Source organism: Chiloscyllium plagiosum, unplaced genomic scaffold (genome assembly GCF_037043375.1).
Source record: "Chiloscyllium plagiosum isolate Xiang-an unplaced genomic scaffold, Cpla_swu_hap1 HiC_scaffold_31, whole genome shotgun sequence".
Classification (NCBI taxonomy): Eukaryota; Metazoa; Chordata; class Chondrichthyes; order Orectolobiformes; family Hemiscylliidae; genus Chiloscyllium; species Chiloscyllium plagiosum.
The window spans coordinates 56,663,663-56,683,105 of NW_028270169.1; the positions used below are offsets into that span (position 1 = coordinate 56,663,663).

The 19,443-nt window shown below is 41.2% G+C and overlaps 1 protein-coding gene across 13 annotated transcripts in view; it reads right to left on the reverse strand.

Annotated features, from left to right (window-relative positions):
- Positions 1 to 19,443, reverse strand: part of camkk1a (calcium/calmodulin-dependent protein kinase kinase 1, alpha a) — a 259,555-nt gene that overhangs the window by 130,447 nt on the left and 109,665 nt on the right. Inside the window, exon 5 of one of the 13 annotated variants that reach the window (XM_087977557.1) lies at positions 271 to 426. The exons of 10 other annotated variants lie outside the window; for them this stretch is intronic. The gene's annotated coding sequence lies outside the window, so the exon portion shown is untranslated. 2 more of the 13 variants (XM_043718823.2, XM_043718827.2) reach the window with 2 other exon arrangements.

Below are 19,443 nucleotides of genomic sequence, written 5' to 3' on the forward strand. Positions count from 1 at the left end.
ACTTCTGGGCTCTCAGTCTTTAGGCCATTTAAACAGCAAGGGACAATTAAGTAAGAAATTAGAGTTACGATAGTAGCAATGCTTCATTGGGACTGATTATCCACAAATGATAATGCTGTGGGAAAAGGTTGATTATCTGTTTTTACTAATTATGTTAAAATCTTTCTAAATTGTCATTGCACATGCATTTTTTTCCTCTTCTGAGTAATAAACGTCAGTTTACTGTTAAAGAATATTGGTGGTCTCATATGAATATGATTAATGACTAACCAAAATGGTAGGAGGCAGTGAGGTCTGCAGATGCTGGAGATCAGAGTTGAGAGTGTGTTGCTAGAAAAGCACAGCAGGGCAGGCAGCATCGGAGGAGCAGGAAAATCGACGTTTTGGGCCAGAGCCCTTCGTCAGATAACCAAAATGGTAACCAAACTGGAAAAGTAAAACTTATGATCTATCAAGCTAGGTTTCATTCTGGGGTCAAACATATCCAATATTACCATTAGTCAGGATCATAGAATACTAAAGGATTAGAAAATCAGCTCTCTGAAAATGTGTCCAATCATTTCGTTACACTCTCCCACTCTTTCTCAATGTACTTGCCAAATATTTATCCAATTCCACTTTGGAAATTATGATAGAATCTGCTGCTGACAATCTTGAGGCAACGCACTTCAGATCTCAATTTACTGCACTTTTTAAAAAAATCTTAATCGTCCCTTTGGTTCTTTTGCTAGTTAAGTTGGATTATTTTAATCATTTTTGACTACTTATGGTTCAATGAACCACTTTGGATTTAATTTGATATTAAATGCACGAGATAAATGCATATCTTTGCAGATGTAATTATTATTGTACCTCATTTACTCCACAATCATTTTTAAACCATTCTATCCTTAATTGTTAACCAGTGGTTTATATGAACTAGGAAACTTCATTTTACTGTTGAACAGTCTCCCTATACAGCCAATGATTTGTCTGATTTTACCAGTATGTAAACAGACAATGAAACCAACTGATTTGTAAAATAAGTGGATCTAATCCCATCGGTTTAATCCACTGCGTTAGTTTAAAAGTCATACTGTTTCTTCTTGTAAAACTGAACATTGTTTGAGTGCAATCCATGGTATTAATCAGGCATCAACACAGAAACATTTGTCCATCTCTGGAGGCACCTCTTTTGAACAAGTGCAGTTTATACACAGGAAACTCCTGGATAAAGTGAGTCACAGGGAAGACCAAATAACCCCAGTCTGAATAACAGTCTGAATAATACCTTCAAATGGGCTAATGGAACAATACATTACCCCAGAGAACAAAAACTAGACTAAAAGGGGTCTTGTGACTGAAATGTATTAACATACAGTAATGAAAGAAATCAGAATACCCAACAACAGTATAACTCCGTATAATTAAAAGTAATTACATATTATTCTGACTGCTCCTTCTTATTGCAATTCCAATCAATGCAATGCTGTCAAAACTAAAAGTAATGTGCAACATATTTTCCAAAGCTTTGTACGATATCTTGGGAAGACGTGGAACCAGACACGGCAAATTATTCTAATTACCTTGGGGTTAGGATTTTACTGAATTAGGCTCCAGCCAGCAGAATAATTAAACACACCACTGTTAGCCCGTGAAGATACTAGTCAGCTTCTAGTTCCCGACATTCACATGAATTTCAGAGATAGCACGATGTGATTAAAAAAAAACATACTTCAAAATCCTCTGCTGCCTGTGGTTTTGAAAGTGGAATACTCCTCTCTTCCTTTGGGGACCCTCACTACCTGGGAATTTCAAATCCCCAAGATGAAGCGAGGTAATTAACGAGTCAGCTCGAATATGTCCCTTTCACTAGCAATGCAGCAGTGAATCAGCTCACTAGCAGCTCTGCCGCTCCTGGGTCCTGCTGCTGCTGCTGCTGCTGTTCGCTCAGTTTCAACATCTAAAAGAACAGTAAACAATGCAGCATTTCATGTCATCGAATCATACAGGAAAGAGGGGGGAAATTCTACTCGCTGCACTATGCCACTGAAAGATACGCTGTAGCACAACTCATTGCTCTCACCCTATGCTCCATCGCCTTTTTTTAGATTCCCTACAGCGCGGAAACAGGCCCTTCGGCCCAACAAGTCCACGCCGACCCTCCGAAGAGCAACCCACCCAGACCCATTCCCCGACACCTCACACTATGGACAATTTAGTATGGCCAATTCACCTGACCTGCACATCTTTGGACTGTGGGAGGAAACCCGCGCAGACACGGAGAGAATGTGCAAACTCCACACAGACACCAGCCGACATTTTCCATCATTTCCACATCTTCAGCAATAACACATCTTCTCCTGCCATCCCATCTTTCCAGGGGTCTAGAGGGACTGTTCCTTCTGCAACACTCTAGTCCACTCCTTAAACACCCCAAATATCCAACCCCCTTCCCATCTAAATTATAAATGCATCTCAGCACCCAGGGACCCAATTATTCCTGCCAGGGCGAAATAGTGATTTGCTTGCACTTCTCTTGATTTAGTCAACAGCATTCATTGTTCACAGTGTGGTTTGCTCTACATCAAGGAGACTAAATACAGATTGAGTAACATTTTTACGGAACACCTAAGTTCTGTCCACAATCACGACCCAAGCTTCTAGGTATCTCTCATTTTCAATGTCTGTCCCCCTCTTCCTCAGGCTCCAACCTCTTGGGCTTTTCTTGCATTGCTCCAGTGAAGCTCAGTATACATTGATGCACACTACCCATCCATTCATTCAGAGTTGTTAAGTCCTTTGCACTAAAATGTGTTTTGAACAATTTTGTCTTGTGTCCTGTGGGATACAGACTGTTGGTAATGATAAGGCTCTTGTTATTCTGACTGCTCCCAGTCCATTTTTATTCCTTTCCTTCATCCATTACCATCACCACGTCTTGCACCTTCATTCTTTTTGTCATTTAATCTTTCCTGCCTACAGCCTTTCTCACTCCTCTTTAGTTCTTCCTCACTTTCCCCATCCTATACTTGCTTAAAAGCCAGAGGGAGAAGCCATGAAAAAAAAAAGCTGTAATGCTTGGAAGTGAAATTACTGGTTGAACTAAATCTCCATTTTGAAGTATACAAGATGACTCAGATCAATATATCTCATTCGTCAGCTTTAGTGTTTTTTTCCCATCTGCGGTTACATCGCAAATTTTTTCTAGTTCTGAAGTCATCAAACTGATTCATTAACTCTCCCTTTCTCCAATGATGGTGCCAGACCCCTGTGTACTTTCAGTTTTTTCGGTTCTATTCCATTTATCTACCATGTCTATATATACCCTGATACCCTTGAAGAAACAATTTCAGCAATGTCTATTTTAAACATTAACCCTCAACATCCACACCATTTGAGGGACAGAATTTCCAATTTCCAGGACTCCTTATTTGAAAATGTCCCCTGATTTCACCCCAAAATTGCTTGGTTTTAATGTTAAATTGTTATCCCCTTGTTCTGAATTCCACACCAGAAGATTTTAAAAATTATTTGAAGCAGAGGTATAGGTGATAGAATATACACAACACTTGTCACATTCGGGTTTGTACAGATAGAACTATGAATTCACCACTCTGATATAAGTTCCTGAATATGGAAACTGTGCCATAATGTAAATGATTATAAGTTTTCCAAGATAGAAGGCACTGTAGATTAGATATTTGATACTTCAATAGTTCACACAGATACATAAGGTGATATGAAATGATACACAGTAATCTTAGAGTATTGAGTATAGGAGCTGGGAGGTCATGTTGCAGTTGTACAGGACATTGGTTAGGCCACATTTGGAATATTGCAATTTGCAATTCTGGTCCCTCTCCTACACAAACGATGTTGTGAAACTTTAAAGGGTTCAGAAAAGATTCACAAGGATGTTGCAAGGGTTGGAGGATTTGAGATATAGGGAGAGACTGAATAGGCTGGGGCTGTTTTTCCTGGAGCATTCGAGGCTGAGGGGTGATCTTATAGAGTTTTTAAAATCATTAGGGGTATGGATAGAATAAATAGACAAAGTCTTTTCATTGGGGGAGGGGAGTCCAGAACTGGAAGGCATAGGTTTAGGGTGAGAGGGGAAAAACATAAAAGAGACCTAAGGGGCAACCTTTTCATACAGAGGGAGGTGCGTGTATGGAATGAGCTGCCAGAGGAAGTGGTGGAGGCTTCTACAATTGCAGCGTTTAAAAGACATCTGGATGGGTTTACGGATAGGAAGGACTTGGAGAGATATGGGCCAAGTGCTGGCAAATGGGAGTACATTAGGTTAGGATATCTGATCGGCATGGATGAGTTGGACAGAAGGGTCTGTTTCCGTGCCGTAAATCTCTGTGACTCTATGACCCTATTCTGCGCAATCATAAACCACACTATGGCCGTATATTGAGAGGTGGCAGAATGGAGCTATTACATTGAGGCAGTACATCTGGTACAAATATGCAGTGAGTAAATCACCAACCTAGTAATCTGGATGAGCTCATATTCAAGTCCTACCACAGCAGTTTGAGATTTTGAATTTGGTTAAAGAATAGATCTGATGTCAGTGCATAATCGCAATGTTAGTGAATTGGTATAAAATCCCACAGATTCATTAATGTCCCCCATTCCCAGTTTGGTCTTTGTATGACCATCCATGTAAACAGGATTGCTTGTCCTCTGAAACAGTTGAACAGCATTCATATATCAGATCATTACCCAAAGGTCCAAGGAGAAGGCCAATGACTACCTTTTCAAGACAACTAGAAATGGGCAATTAATGCCATGGTCACCAGTAATGCCTATGTCATGAGAATGACTATAAAATAATCTGGATGTACATATTGCAGGCACACTCCCAGCCTGCTCCTGTAGCATACCTGCCCACTTTTGGCCAACTTTTAGCCAGGTTGCATTCCTCCTAGCATCATTTGACACTAATTGGAGAGACGGGGTGGATACACTGAGGAAACAGGCTGAGGTTCCTTGCATTGAGCAAGGTGCCTCTCTTTCACACATTATAATTTCCTCTCTCACACCATAAACCCCCTCTTCCAGAAAATTTAAATAATATCTCTCCCAAACCTTGAGCCCCCATCTCTCCGCCAGAAGCTGGCCCCTTCTCTGCCCCACACCCTGACACTCCACACAGCCTAAACCCCTCTCCCACACTGACCCCCTTTCCCACATCCTGATCTCATCTCCCACACCCCTCTCCCCCACACCTTTCCCTTTCTCCCACATTCCAAAACCTCTCCCAAATTACGTCTCCTACACCTTGACCCCTCCCTCACACCCTGATTCCTTTCTCTATCCCACACCGTGAATCCCCTCCCTTTCTCACACATTATCCTCCCTCTCACCCACATCCTGACCTTACTCCCACACACAGACCACTCATATACTCCGATTCATCTTTCATACTCCAATCCCTGACTCTCTCATTCCAGTTCTTCTCTGTCTCCCTCTGCCCGCATACCCATTGATCCCTCTCTCTCCACACCTTCCAATCTCTTTCTCTCCCCCTCCACACTCTGATCTGTTTCCCATCGCCCCCAGCCCGATCCCTCCCTCTCTATCCTCCTACACTCCAATCTTGTCTCAGCACTGTGGATCAAGAAAGCGTCCCATTTCTCACCATCTCCAGTTGGCTCTAGCAGCGTGCCTGACAATCAAGTGATTTGGAGGTGCCGATATTGGACTGGGGTGGGCAAAGTTAAAAATCACATAACACCAGGTTATAGTCCAACAGGTTTAATTGGAAGCAATAGCTTTCGGGGGGCTGCTCCTTCATCAGGTGGTTCATCACAACCACCTGATGAAGGAGCAGCCCCCCGAAAGCTAGTGCTTCCAATTAAACCTGTTGGACTATAACCTGGTGTTGTGTGATTTTTAACTTGATAATCAAATGTAAATGTTGGCTGAAACCCTACATTGCGCCTGTTCTGAGGCCTCTCCTAGACAGCCATGAAGTTTAGGCAATGATTTAGCTTTGATATGGTATCTTTTACATCGACATCTGTGATATCATCAATTTACAAACTTGCTAACCACTAGGAATCCCCACTGTCTTCCTAATGGAGTAATTAACAAACAGGTTTATCAGCACATGGTGCAAAATAAATCACTCCAATTGCAGCAATGTGTCACCATCGTGAAATGTCAAGATGTGGAGGCGCCGGTGTTGGACTGGGGTGGACAAAGTTGAAAATCACACAACATCAGGTTTTAATTCAACAGGTTTATTTGAAAAAAACAAGGTAAAAACAATGACTGCAGATGCTGGAAACCAGATTCTGGATTAGTGGTGCTGGAAGAGCACAGCAGTTCAGGCAGCATCCAAGGAGCTTCGTAAACAACGTTTCGGGCAAAAGCCCTTCATCAGGTTTATTTGAAAATACAAGCTTTCAGAGCGCTACTCCTTCGTCAGGTAGCTGGTGGGGCAGGATACATTGGACACAATGTATAAGTAAAAGATCGAAGTGTTATACAATTGATATGATGTATTAGACAAACCTAGATGATTTAAGTCTTTAATCACTTAGAATGGAGATGCAGGTTTCCATTTATTAATATGTAAATCCCAGAATTTCTTTCAAATCACTGCCCCGAGATAACTTAAGGTTTTATCAATATATTTTTAAAAAGTGACATTTCAGCTCAGACAATGCATTAAAGGTGAGAAGTTAGAGTCTATCTGTGTCCCAGCCTGGTGTCAAACTGGTTTTATTTCCAAATATCAATGCAGATCTGCTTCAGGATTTGTTCCCCTCATTACGCTACTCTAGATCGTGAAACTGCAAGTTGTTAAAACTGGAACTGGTATTGCGATAGATGCTTTAAAATACAAGTACTGATGGACTGTATAGCCTTGACTGCATTCACTGAACTCAACGCCTTTTTGAGATGCATTTAAAATTCAGCTGAGCAGTAATTCCACCTGGTATTTGGAGTAGTTAATGATTGTACAGAAGTGACTCTTTGATCCCAGTACTGTAAATTAGGCTCCCCTTTTAGACCAATAAAATAAGCCAGTGGGGCGTATTTGTCACTTTTGTATTTGACAATCAAAGTGTTAGGTTACAGTGAATCACAAGTACTTGCTCTAATTACTGAGAAAGCTCAGCAAAGCACATCCAGTGGTGGGTGCAAAGGGCTTGATGTCAGGACGAGTTTCTGAAAACATTTCACCATCTGGCAGTTTCTAGACTCCCAGCCTAATGCTTGTGCTAAAGCAGAGGCTGTGTACAGGGAAATAGTGGATAGAATTTGTCGGATGATCCTGTTCACAGCCTGTGAGGGCAAGGAGTGCAGCAAAGGGAAATGGTCCAATCCATCAGGAGCTGTCATTTTATTCTGAAGCTGCAGCTCCCCCTGACAATGCAATCTACCAAATGTGAATAGAAAGATGCTTGCATTTGTATTTTCAACAACATCCCCCTGTCTGACCCCTCTCCATTTCAGGATGATCCCAATGTGCTTCACAGCACAATGAAACATTTTAAAAATGTAGTCACTGTAGTAATGTAAGAATTGCAGTAGCCACTCCATGCACTCACAAACAGCAATGTGAAGATGACTAGCTTATCTGTTGTGATCTTGATTTCATGAATAAACATTTGGCCAGGGTACCTTGGAGAACCTCCCTGTTCTTCTTCAAAATAGTGGCTGTGTATCTTTGCTTAATGTCTCATCTGAGAGGTGGGCTTCTCAGACAATGTAGACTTGCTGCTGCACTGTGGTTGTCAAACTCAACTGTATACTCCAGTTCCTTACTTCTTCCTGAAGAAGGGCTAATGCCCGAAACGTCGATTCTCCTGTTCCCTAGATGCTGCCTGACCTGCTGCGCTTTTCCAGCAACACATTTCCATCTCTGATCTCCAGCATCTGCAGACCTCACTTTCTCCTTACTATCTTTAACAGCCCCATCCAGAAGCTCAACATCAGAGCGAGTTTCCCTGCACATCTGCCTGCGATTGGAAGGGGTTTCACAAAATAAAATGTATTCTGCTTGAACTCATTCATTAGCCCTTCCCCCTCACGTGAGCACAAACCTTGAGCTGCAGTTAATCGTGCCTGAATTTCTGCAGACAACAAGAACTGTCTTATTCTTAATTATCTCAGCATGAATTCCACTATTGTCAAGAATCGCAGCTGATGACTTCCTTTTCAAACAGAATCTTAACTGTAAAGCCTCCAAGTAAAACCCTGATGATAGTTCAATCTGTGGCTGGAAGCAGCTCTCAATATACTGCAATTTTTTATTTGAAAATTTGAAGAAATCTGATGAGAGATTGTATTAGAAAATTGGTATAATGGGAAAAGGGTGATTCCAAATAACTGTTTCACAACTCAATTTTTCAGAAAAATGACTGCTTATTTTTTGATTTGTAATTATTCTAAAGGACAATGCATCATTATAGATGACATATTTTGAGAATAATACATCATGCTGGAGGATCATGCTGAATACTGTACTTCAGATTTCAACTAAGTCAAAAGCATTCCATTTGTAAAACCTCATCAGGACCTCAGGATATCCCAAAGTGTTACACAACAAATGAAGCACATTCAGTGTGTTACTGTTCACTCTTGCTACTGTTGAAAATTGTTAATACACTGAGATCCCAAAAAACAGCAATGAGAGGACTAACCACTTCATCAGGAGCTCCTTAGGGGAGATGTTTCTAATCAATCTGTTTGTACATGTTAATACACACCACTGCAGAAGGTGGGGCTTGAATCCAGGCCTCCTGCCTCAGAGGGAGAGATACTACCACTGTGCCACAGGAGCCCTACAGTCCCTCAGGGTAGTGTTTTAGGCCCAACTAAATTCAGCTGCTTAATCAGTTGCATCCCCCTCCATCATAAGATCAAATGTGGGGATGTTCGCCATTAATTGCACAAAATTCAGCAAAATTCACGATTCATCGGATACCAAAACAGTCCATATCCAAATGGAACAACATCTGAAGAATATCCAAACTTGAGATTAAAAATAGCAAGTAACATTCACACCACACAAATGTCAGCCCATTATTCGCAAGAGAAAACCAAACAGTGGCCTTTTTACATTCAATCGTTTCACCATCACTGAATCCCGATCAATATCCTGTGGGCTATAATTGACATAAAAAATGAATTGGACCAGCAATGTAAATGTAGTGGTGAGAAGAGTAGGTCAGAGACTAGGAATACAGTACCCCGTGATTCCCCAAAATCTGTTCAGAATGTGGTAGAATTTTCCCTACTTACCTAGATGGGTGCAGTTCCAAAAACATTCAAGATGCTTGACACCATCCAAGACCGCGCAAACTGCTTGACTGACCCACATCTACAAACATTCAATCTCTCCACTTAGTAGCAACAGTGTACCTTCTACAAGATACAATGCAGAAATTCATCACAGCTTCTTGGACAGCACCTTCCAACCCCACGACCACTTCCATTTAGAAGGATGAGGACAGCAGATATGTGGGAATACCACTCCCTACAAGTTCCCCTCCAAGCCACTCATCGTCCTGACTTAGAAGAAATATATCACCATTCCTTCAGTGATGCTGGGTCAAAACGTTGGAATTCTCTTCCTAATGGCATTGTTACCTGCACCAAATGAATTGAAAAGAGTCACGAAGGCAGCTCACCATCTCCTTATGAAGGTCAACAAGGGATGGGCAATAAACTTTGGCCCAGCGAGCAATGTCCACATCCCATAAGTGAATAAAATAAGCCACACATCAATGATTCTAAAGGGCATTGCTTCAAAACCACAACAGAGGCATTCCACACAATCATGATATTTCAGAGGTACCCGCTACTATTCTGGGATGTTATAAATTAAGGGTTCTGTAAAGAAACCATTCAGGAAATAGCAGAGTTGTTTTCCCTATTATCCTGACCGATATCGATCTCTCACCCAACATCACAGAGGAAAAAAAATCTGATCGTTACTATTGCTGTTTGTGGAAGCTTGCTCTACTCAACTTGTCTGCTGTTTTACCTGTATTACCTGTATTACAATACTTGGAGAAAGTGACGACTGCAGATGCTGGAGATCAGAGTCAAAAGGTGTGGTGCTGGAACAGCTCAGCAGGTCAGGCAGCATTTGAGGAGCAGGAGAATGCTGATGAGGAGCTTTACTCAAAACGGTGACTCTCCTGCTCCTCAGATACTGCCTGACCGTCTGTGCTTTTCCAACACCACACTTTGTGAATCTGTTACAATACTGACAATATTTCAAACCTATTTTTCAGCTGCACATTGCTTTGGGACATCCTGAAACTGATACCTTATCATTGACTATGGGCCATCCTGCCCAAATCTTGATTCCAGGAGAGGTTGGATGGTCATGACAATCGGATATACTTCCACCCTGCCAAATTACATGTCCTTCCTGCCTCTGGCCCCACCATCTCTGAGTACAGAGCAAACCATTATTTGTTAAACCTAAAAGCCAATTAGCAAGTATTACTCAAAAGAAATGGGATGGAAGTTGGGTTTGTGTTGTGGTGAACTGGGTGTAAGACGTCCAAGCCAGACCAATTTAACAATGGGACAGTCTGACTTCAATCCCTGCTGACCTTGTTCCCATGGCTAAATTGGTCTGGTTTGGACCTCATTTACATCCAGTTCATGAAGCAAATCAAGTTCCACCCCATTCCCTGCTAAATTTTAATGATGATCCATTCCTGATGATAGGACTGTGTCCTTATGTCCGTTAAAGACGGTTCACACAAAACATGCAGTTGACACCGAAGGATTTCCCTGAAATTGGATTGTGGAAGCACATTCAGACATATGAATGAGCAGACAGGAACTGGATGCAGTGCAGCCAGTTTCTGAGTGGGAGGATTCGGAACTTTTTTTTTTGCATCCTTGCACTCTAACTTCAGTGGGCCAGAAGTTAACCAAAGACCCTTTACGGGAAATCAGGCTCTTCAAGAGCTCTTCCTGATGAAGAGCTTATGATAGAAACGTTGACTGTCCTGCTCCTCGGATGCTGCATGACCTGCTGTGCTTTTCCAGTGCTACACTTTTCAATCTACACCCTGGGTCAGCAAAATATGGAAGCGGACTAGGATACACAACACTACATGGCCATAGTTCATCATATCTGCAGAACAGAAACAAAGCTGCAGCAGGATGCCAGGTATAATGAGGCATGCAGGATTATTGCATTCTACAGAAGTACATATAACCAATGAAGCAGACACAGAGGAAACACTCACTCCTCACACCTCACAGGAGAAGTTGTAGAATTACAGTTGTCCTGACAGTTTAAACTGCTTCAAAAGCACATCACCCTCAAAGTGCTATGACTGAGACAGCTCTGGGTGTCACAGATGGTGTTGAGGGAATACAGCAATTAAATCCTAAATACTGTCATTCCAGCCTCCAATGGAAAGCTGCAATAGGTACATTCTCCCACTCTAGCCATGAGAGTTTAAAATACCAAACAATAATGAAGCTAGCCCAGCTCAATTGTAACAATTCTCTGAGGTCTGTTTAATTGGACTGAATCACTGCTTTGGGGATGAAATTTTGTACGCCAACATCAACATTATCATTTAATACCACATTACCCCTATGGTTCAGAGAATGAATGGATACAGGAACAACAGATTAATAGGAACAGCTTAAAATATAGATGGAGCAGTCCTCTGAAAGGACACCCTTGTCTGAAGCTCCCATCACCAAGATTGCCCCTGCTTGGATACTGGTAGCGAGGCCCGAGTCAAAGCCCCATAGATACTGTAAAATCTGCAAAGAGTATATTTAGAAATATAAATTAAAAATGGGAGTTACACTTGAAGCAAAAGTGGCACTGTGTGGTTGATCAAGACATATAACATTTTGGAGAAATTATCTTTGATATTTTTATGAGACTAGTTTGCACCAGAAGCCTTTGACTTTAAAAACACTGCCCAACTTTTAAATACATTTCAGTATCTATTTGTCACAGATCTAAGAGAGTGTTTTACTTGAAAGCCAAGCTGGATCTCTCTCTCTCATTGTCTTGGAGAATGAAAGGGAGCCAGCAATTAAAAAACTCTGAAAAGAGGCATTTCTAATTCAAGCAAAAACCTAGGGTCCAACTGACTGGCTCCAAAATGACGATCACTGTATTCAACAACAATGTCATATTATTACCAAAAATAAAAAGAACTGTGAGATAGACACTTCATGCCACCTCTTGTGATTTGGAGTTTGAATCTACAGATTTTTTTTCCTTTTTGCCTGTATGTTTCCACCCATGATACTTCCGTAGATTGTCAATTGTGTCTGTCTTCTTTGTGAATGAATGTGTGCAATTTGGATTTAAAAGGGAGTTCTACCATACATTTTTTTAAAACATTGTTCGCAGGATGTGGGCATTGCTAGCTAGGCCAGCATTTATTGCTCATCCCTAATTGCCGAGAAGGCAGATGAGAGTCAACCACATTTCTGTGGGTCTGGAATCATACATGGGCCAGAGCAGGTAAGGATGGCAGATTACTTCCCTAAAGAATATTAATGAATCAAATGGGTTTTTCTGACAATCGATAATGGATTCATGGTCATCTTTAGACTCTTAATTTCAGATTTTTATTGAATTCAAATCAATAAAATGCTGCAGCAGGATTTGAACTTGAGACTCCAGAACATTTGTGGGCGGCACGGTGGCACAGTGGCACAGTGGTTAGCACTGCTGCCTCACAGCGCCAGAGACCCGGGTTCAATTCCCGCCTCAGGCGGGAACTACTAACTGTGTGGAGTTTGCATGTTCTCCCCGTGTCTGCGTGGGTTTCCTCCGGGTGCTCCGGTTTCCTCCCACAGTCCAAAGATGTGCCGGTCAGGTGAATTGGCCATGCTAAATTGCCCGTAGTGTTAGGTAAGGGGTAAACGTAAGGGTATGGGTGGGTTGCGCTTCGGTGGGGCGGTGTGGACTTGTTGGGCCGAAGGGCCTGTTTCCACACTGTAAGTAATCTAATCTAATCTAATCTAATCTAAACATTACCTGGTTCTCTGGATTAACAGTCCAGCAATAACATCACAAGACCATTGCTTTCCCCTAAATTATTAGTAATTAATAATTTGCTTCACAATTTGTTAAAGGATAAGTTTGCATATAATAAATATGTTTCCTTATTTATTGTTGAAACCTGGTGTGAGCTTCTTTTATCTTAGATAGTGGTCACAGTCAGCAAAGAGTGACTGACGACTTGCCAGTTGCTAGCAGTGGGTATCTGCCAATTCCCATCAGAGATGGCAACATGTCAGTCAAGCAGTACCACATCCTCTTAAAAGAAAGTGCCAGTGCTCCCACCTCAGAACCCACCTGTCTCCACAATAAAATATATCCCAAGATTTTCACTAATGGCTGGGTACAAAACTAAAAGATAGTCACTACTGATTCAAGAGAAACCTCCTTACCCCAGAGAACAGTCATAATTAGTTCAGATGAATAACGTAGAGGCACTTAAGAGGAATTATTGATAATTACATGACAGAATGGAAGGAGAAATATGATGAAGTTGGCCAAATGGCCTGTCTCTGCTGCAACATTTTAAGCAGCTGCATGTGATTCTATACATACAAGTTTGTGCACATACACTCAGCACACCATCACGTGCATCATCCCACTTACACACATACTTACACATATTCATATGACTGAGCAGGTCATTGAACTTTTTCCAAACAACCTAATTTTGCATGTAGCCAGCCATCACTGATTCCATCAACGATATTAAAGAAATTGTAGTGTATTGTACAGGTTTACTATTGTAAGTTGAGTTGAAGGAATAAAAGGCAAAAGTGAGGACAGCAGATGCTGGAAACCAGAGTTTAGATCAGAGTGGTGCTGGAAAAGCACAGCAGGTCTGGCAGCATCCGAGGAGCAGGAAAATCGACATTTCGGGCAAAAGCCCTTTATCAGGAATAGAGGCAGGAAGCCTCCAGGATGGTGAGATAAATGGGGGTGGGGGGTGGCTGGGGAGAAGGTAGCAAAGAGTACAATAGGTGAATGGGGTGGGGATGGAGGTGATAGGTCAGAGAGGAGGGTGGGGGAAGGTAGCAAAGACTTCACCAGTTTCCTCATCTCCCCTCCCCCATCTTACCTCAGTTCCAACCTTCCAGCTCAGCACTGTCCCCATGACTTGTCCTACCTGCCAATCTCCCTTCCCACCTATCTGCTGCCCACCCTCCCCTCTGACCTATCACCTCCATCCCCACCCCCATTCACCTATCATACTCTTTGCTACCTTCTCCCCAGTCACCCTCCCATCCCTATTTATCTCACCACCCTGGAGTCTTCCTGCCTCTATTCCTGATGAAGGGCTTTTTCCCAAAACCTCGACTTTCCTGCTCCTCAGATGCTGCCTGACCTGCTGTGCTTTTCCAGCACCACTCTGATCTAAACTCTTGAAGGAATAAAACGCAGGTGTTCATTACAGAAGAAATCAAATACTTATCAGAATCAAGAAGAGTTACTACTTGCATTTCTGTGGCACGAAACATCCTAAGGTGTTTCATGGGAGCAATTATAAAAACAAAATTTGGCACTGGAATATAAACAGCTAAAAGACTTGAAGATCAAAAGTATGGTCAAAGAGTAAGGTTTTACGAAGAGATAAAGTGGTAAGGTAGGCAGACCAAGTTTAAGAAAGTGAATTCCAAGCTTAACTAGAGCCCAGGCAACTGATAGTGTGCTCACCAATGGAAGAATGATTAAAATAAAGGGTGCTTCAAGACACCAGAATTGGATAGGATTAGATATTTTGGAGGTTCATGGGGCTGGTAGAAGTTACATCGATCCAGAGGGACAAGGACATGGAGGGATTTAAAATGAGAATGAGAATTTTAAAGTTGGGCTATTGTCTAACCAGCAGCTAGTATAGTTCAGCAATGATAGAAAAACAGGTCACTAGAAATGGCGCTGTAATTGCTTTCACAATGCTGAAAATGTTGCTTGTGTGCTTTATGCAAAAAAAATGACAAGTTGGAATCCGTGAACATCATTTCCACCTCAGTCATCATTACCATCTTCAACATCATTATCCTATTCTTCATTCATCAACAACAAATAGGCTAAATAGGACATGAAGGACATGAATACAGTAGTGTTGTTCAACCTCAGATAATGGCTAGGGAAAGACTGCAGGAGAAAATTATAGCTCATTCTTGATTAACAGACAGGCAGTGTTATACTATAAGTGAGTGGAGGAGCTGAAAGAGTAGGCAGAGTAAGTGTGCAGTGTTGAAGCCAGTACTACGAATTCCGATGAAGTGTCTCTGGGAAATACAAGGAAAGAGAACAGGATCAAACTCTGGGAACACTCACCCATGGGAAACCAAATTGTGGAAAAGGTAGTTGAGAGGTAACAGCATTGGCAAAACATGCACTCAAAAATGTACAGTGGGGAGCAAAGAAAAATTTCAAACCAAAATGTACCATAATAATTATCACAAAAAAGATCTGGGAAAAGTGGAAGTGAGCAGGTATAAATTTAGACAGAGCTGACTGGAAATATAAGCCATGATGAGGAGGTGCCGGTGTTGGACTGGGTGGACAAAGTTAAAAATCACACAACACCAGGTTAAGGTCCAATAGGTTTACTTAGAATTACTAAGCTTTCAGAGTGCTACTCCTTCGTCAGGTAACTAGTCACTAGCTACCTGATGAAGGAGCAGTGCTCTGAAAGCTAGTGCTTCCAAATAAACCTGTTGGACTATAACCTGATGTTGTGTGATTTTTAACGTGGAAATATAAAGTGCATCATATAGTTCAACCTAGCAGCATCAAAATAAACACATTTTTCATTGGAAGTGCTTTAACTGTGTTCATATTAAGAAATTAAATATTGACATATGCAGAATTCCTGATTCATGATCCAGTTGTTACAAATGCAAATTCTTTCTGGTTTGAGTCTCTTTTTTGCTCATTCGCTTTACATTGTTAAGACCAAAATCATCCAATGAAACTCCTGACAGATCACGGATGTTGCTATGGCAACATCTTTTTGATCACATGCACTAAGGTTTAGCAGAGAACATCTTATTCACAATACAGATGAAAGGACTTCATATTTGGACATTTACTGAATAAACAAACATTTGACACCATTCAGTAACTAAAGAAGCAATGATCAAAATACTTGTACTGTGCTGATCTGTCAGCATATTACCACTAATTGGTCAAAAACGTTAAAGTTCACATATTTGCGCACACATACAAACACACTTGATATCTCCTGTCATTGCGGTGAATTGAAATGAATATTGGGAGAAATGTATATCAAGCGTCTAATCTGAAACTGCCTGATGCACACCACCATTGCAAGCTAAAGTTACCGGTTCCGCGTCTCTGACATCGGAATCTTAAAATGCAGCTTTTACATGAAGTACCCATAGCTGTGGCAATAATTATTTCAACACGCCCATACTGTAACACATACAGATCACTCCAGGGGGGAAATATAGCACATTCACTGCACACCTTCTCCATTCATCGATACATTTGCTCTCCAACATACCAACAACAAAGGATTCCAATAACTCCAGAAATCTCCAGGTTTCAATTATAAAAGAATGAGGTTGTCTCCGTATTAAATGGACATAGTGAGCCAAGTAACGACACCAGAGCACTATAATTAAGGAAACAATAACTAGCCTAACCTAAGATACTTTATAGAAGAGTAATCAAACAAACACTGTCACTGGGCCAGAGGGGGGTTATTAGATTTGGTGGCAAAAAGCTCGATCAAGGAGCTATGTTTTGACTAAAATCATGAACAAATGGGTAATGAAATCTCATTCTTGATCAAGACAAGCAACTCTCCCTAACCCTTGCTCTCTCTCCCTTCCTCCCCAACATCTTTTGTCCTCCTGGTCTGACACTGCCTCGAGCAGGGTGGTTTACCTGATGCGACAAAGCTTAGGCTATCGCTTATAAGAAACTGGAAGTAGATAGCGTGGCATTAAAGAATCAAACAAATATTTACAACAACTATTACATACAAATATTATAGTCTTCAGACACCCACATTTCTGGGCTTATAATCTGTGAAGTTTCAACAGAGCAGCATTTGCAGCTTCCAATAGAGTTTTATGATTCAAATGATCTCAGGTAAGATGAGATTTTAGATCTTTACAGCATCAGATCATATAATATCATGAGTTCATCTCTTAAAGGCATATTACTATAAATGATTGTACAGAACTTGAATAATGTTGAAAAATGCATAGCTTGTTAAAGCTTTTTGTCCTGCACTCATCAGGACAACTCGCAAGAAAGTTAGTTTAAAAATCAATGTTTATAAGGTATGAGAAGAGAGTTTGCATTGTTGTTAAATGGATTCTGATTGGTAGAGGTGTAACCATGGAACATTCACCAATGATAATGATTGACAGCTAAGTGACAAGTTTTGTTTAATATTTAAAATCAGGTATGTTGACTCCGATGATTAGGGCACTCACAGAGAGGTGAACCAAAAAATGGATGTCACCTATTTTGTTGAGTTGAAACAATTGCAGTGCTTACAGGTTGTTCCTATTTGCAAAGATCACCTGTACATTAATATATGCAATTTCCACGACACGTAAATGTGCTAAATTGCTGGCCCAATTGACCATCCTAAATCACTTGAAACTATAATTCTTCGCATATTCAGGATTGTATAGCAAATGTTCAATTGCACAATTATAATGAATGTTGTATGCTTTGTTGCAAGTTTTACAAGCGTGGGGCGAGTTTGGTTCTTCATCACTGTTTACCACAAATTTATCTTCAATGGTCAGCATACACTTTGGGAGTCCTACAGTTTTGCACTGTAAGATTGACCTTATCAGCAAGCAAACCTATAATTAGGGCCTGAGCTATTTGTTCATCGTGCAATCTTGATGCTGAGATAGGCCTCATCAAAACCATTCTGTGAGATAATGGCCTCCCTGACTAGACCATTTCTTGCTGTATACACAAACTCATAAAAGGCATAAAGTCAGTCACTCTTGGTCCTGCAAAGATCCCAGCCTATCTCAGAAGGGTAAGGTCTCTCAAACATCTGAGCAACAGGTGAAACTAGCTGTTTCATGTTACTACTACACTGTAGTAACACGAGTGGTCTTTGCCACTAACAGAATGCTGCCATCAAGCCAAAACGTTGTTTCAACTATCACACAAATGAGTAATGTGGTATATGAATTTCAATACCAATGTTATGTGAGGTATAAAAGTTGTACAACCTAATGACTGGCAGCTTACATCAAATAGCCTATCCCATCAGCTGTGTTAAACAAACAAGGTACTGATTATACTCAACCGGCCCATGTTTGCAAAACTTGCAACACAGTGACCAATATTAGATATGATTCTGCAATTGGACACTATTTACTGAATAATTCCAAATTTGTGCCAAACTTTAATGGCAACCAATTTAGGATTGTCAGTCAGGATTGTGATGTGGCACATTTGTACTGGAGGTTACATGTATTAATACACAGGGCCCTGTCTCTTCAGGAATAAAGAACATGTATATGCACTACACCTGTTCCAACTCAACAAAATAGGTAATAAATGCTTGCTGGCTCATTTCTCAGTACAATGCCCTGACTAAACAGAGTCAATCTCCTTGGTTTAAAATCCAAACAAAACCTGGCAGTTAGCTGTCAGTCATCATTAATTGGTGAATTATCCATTGCAATCCTTCTACTAACCAGACTCTACTTGCCAACCAATGAGCACTCCTATCTTGAACTATAAATAATTGGCTTTCTCCTTTAAATGATATTTTGTGAATTGTCATAACCAATGTCGGATGAAAAGCTTTGACATAGAGACATAACACTACACCTCACTCCGGTCTCCTCTCTACCCACCTATCTATTATTCCCCTTCCATCTTTTGCTTTCCCTTGTCATTCTCTATTCCCACCATCTTGTACCCCTCCCCACTCTTTCCTCTTCTTTTTCAGTATCTCTCTCCCTCAAGACCCTCTCTGAACAGTTACATTATTGCCACGGTGATATTGTAAAGTCTCTCTTCATCCTGACAGCATTAAATGCAAGCTGCTCTCCCTGGATCGATAATGGAGTGTGATCGACAAGTACAGGAAGTGAGGCAAGAATGCAGGCTACCTGGAATTCAGCAAGGCTTTTGATAAGGCCTGCATGGGAGGCTGATAGCAAAGGTAGGAGACCCTGGGATCCAGCAAAATGTGGTAAATTGGACTGACAGTTGGCTGAGTGGTGGGAAGCAGAGGGTGATGATTAAGGGGAGTTTTTCCGACTGAAGGTCTGTGTCCAGCAAGGTCAATGTTGTGGCCCTTGCTGTTTGTGGTTTATATAAATGATTTAGATTTGAATGTAGCAGGGTTGATCAGTAAGCTTGCAGACATTGCAAAAGTTGGCGTGGTGGTAAAAAGTGAAGAGGATAGTTTTAGACTTAAGGAGAACAGAGATGGGCCGGTCAGA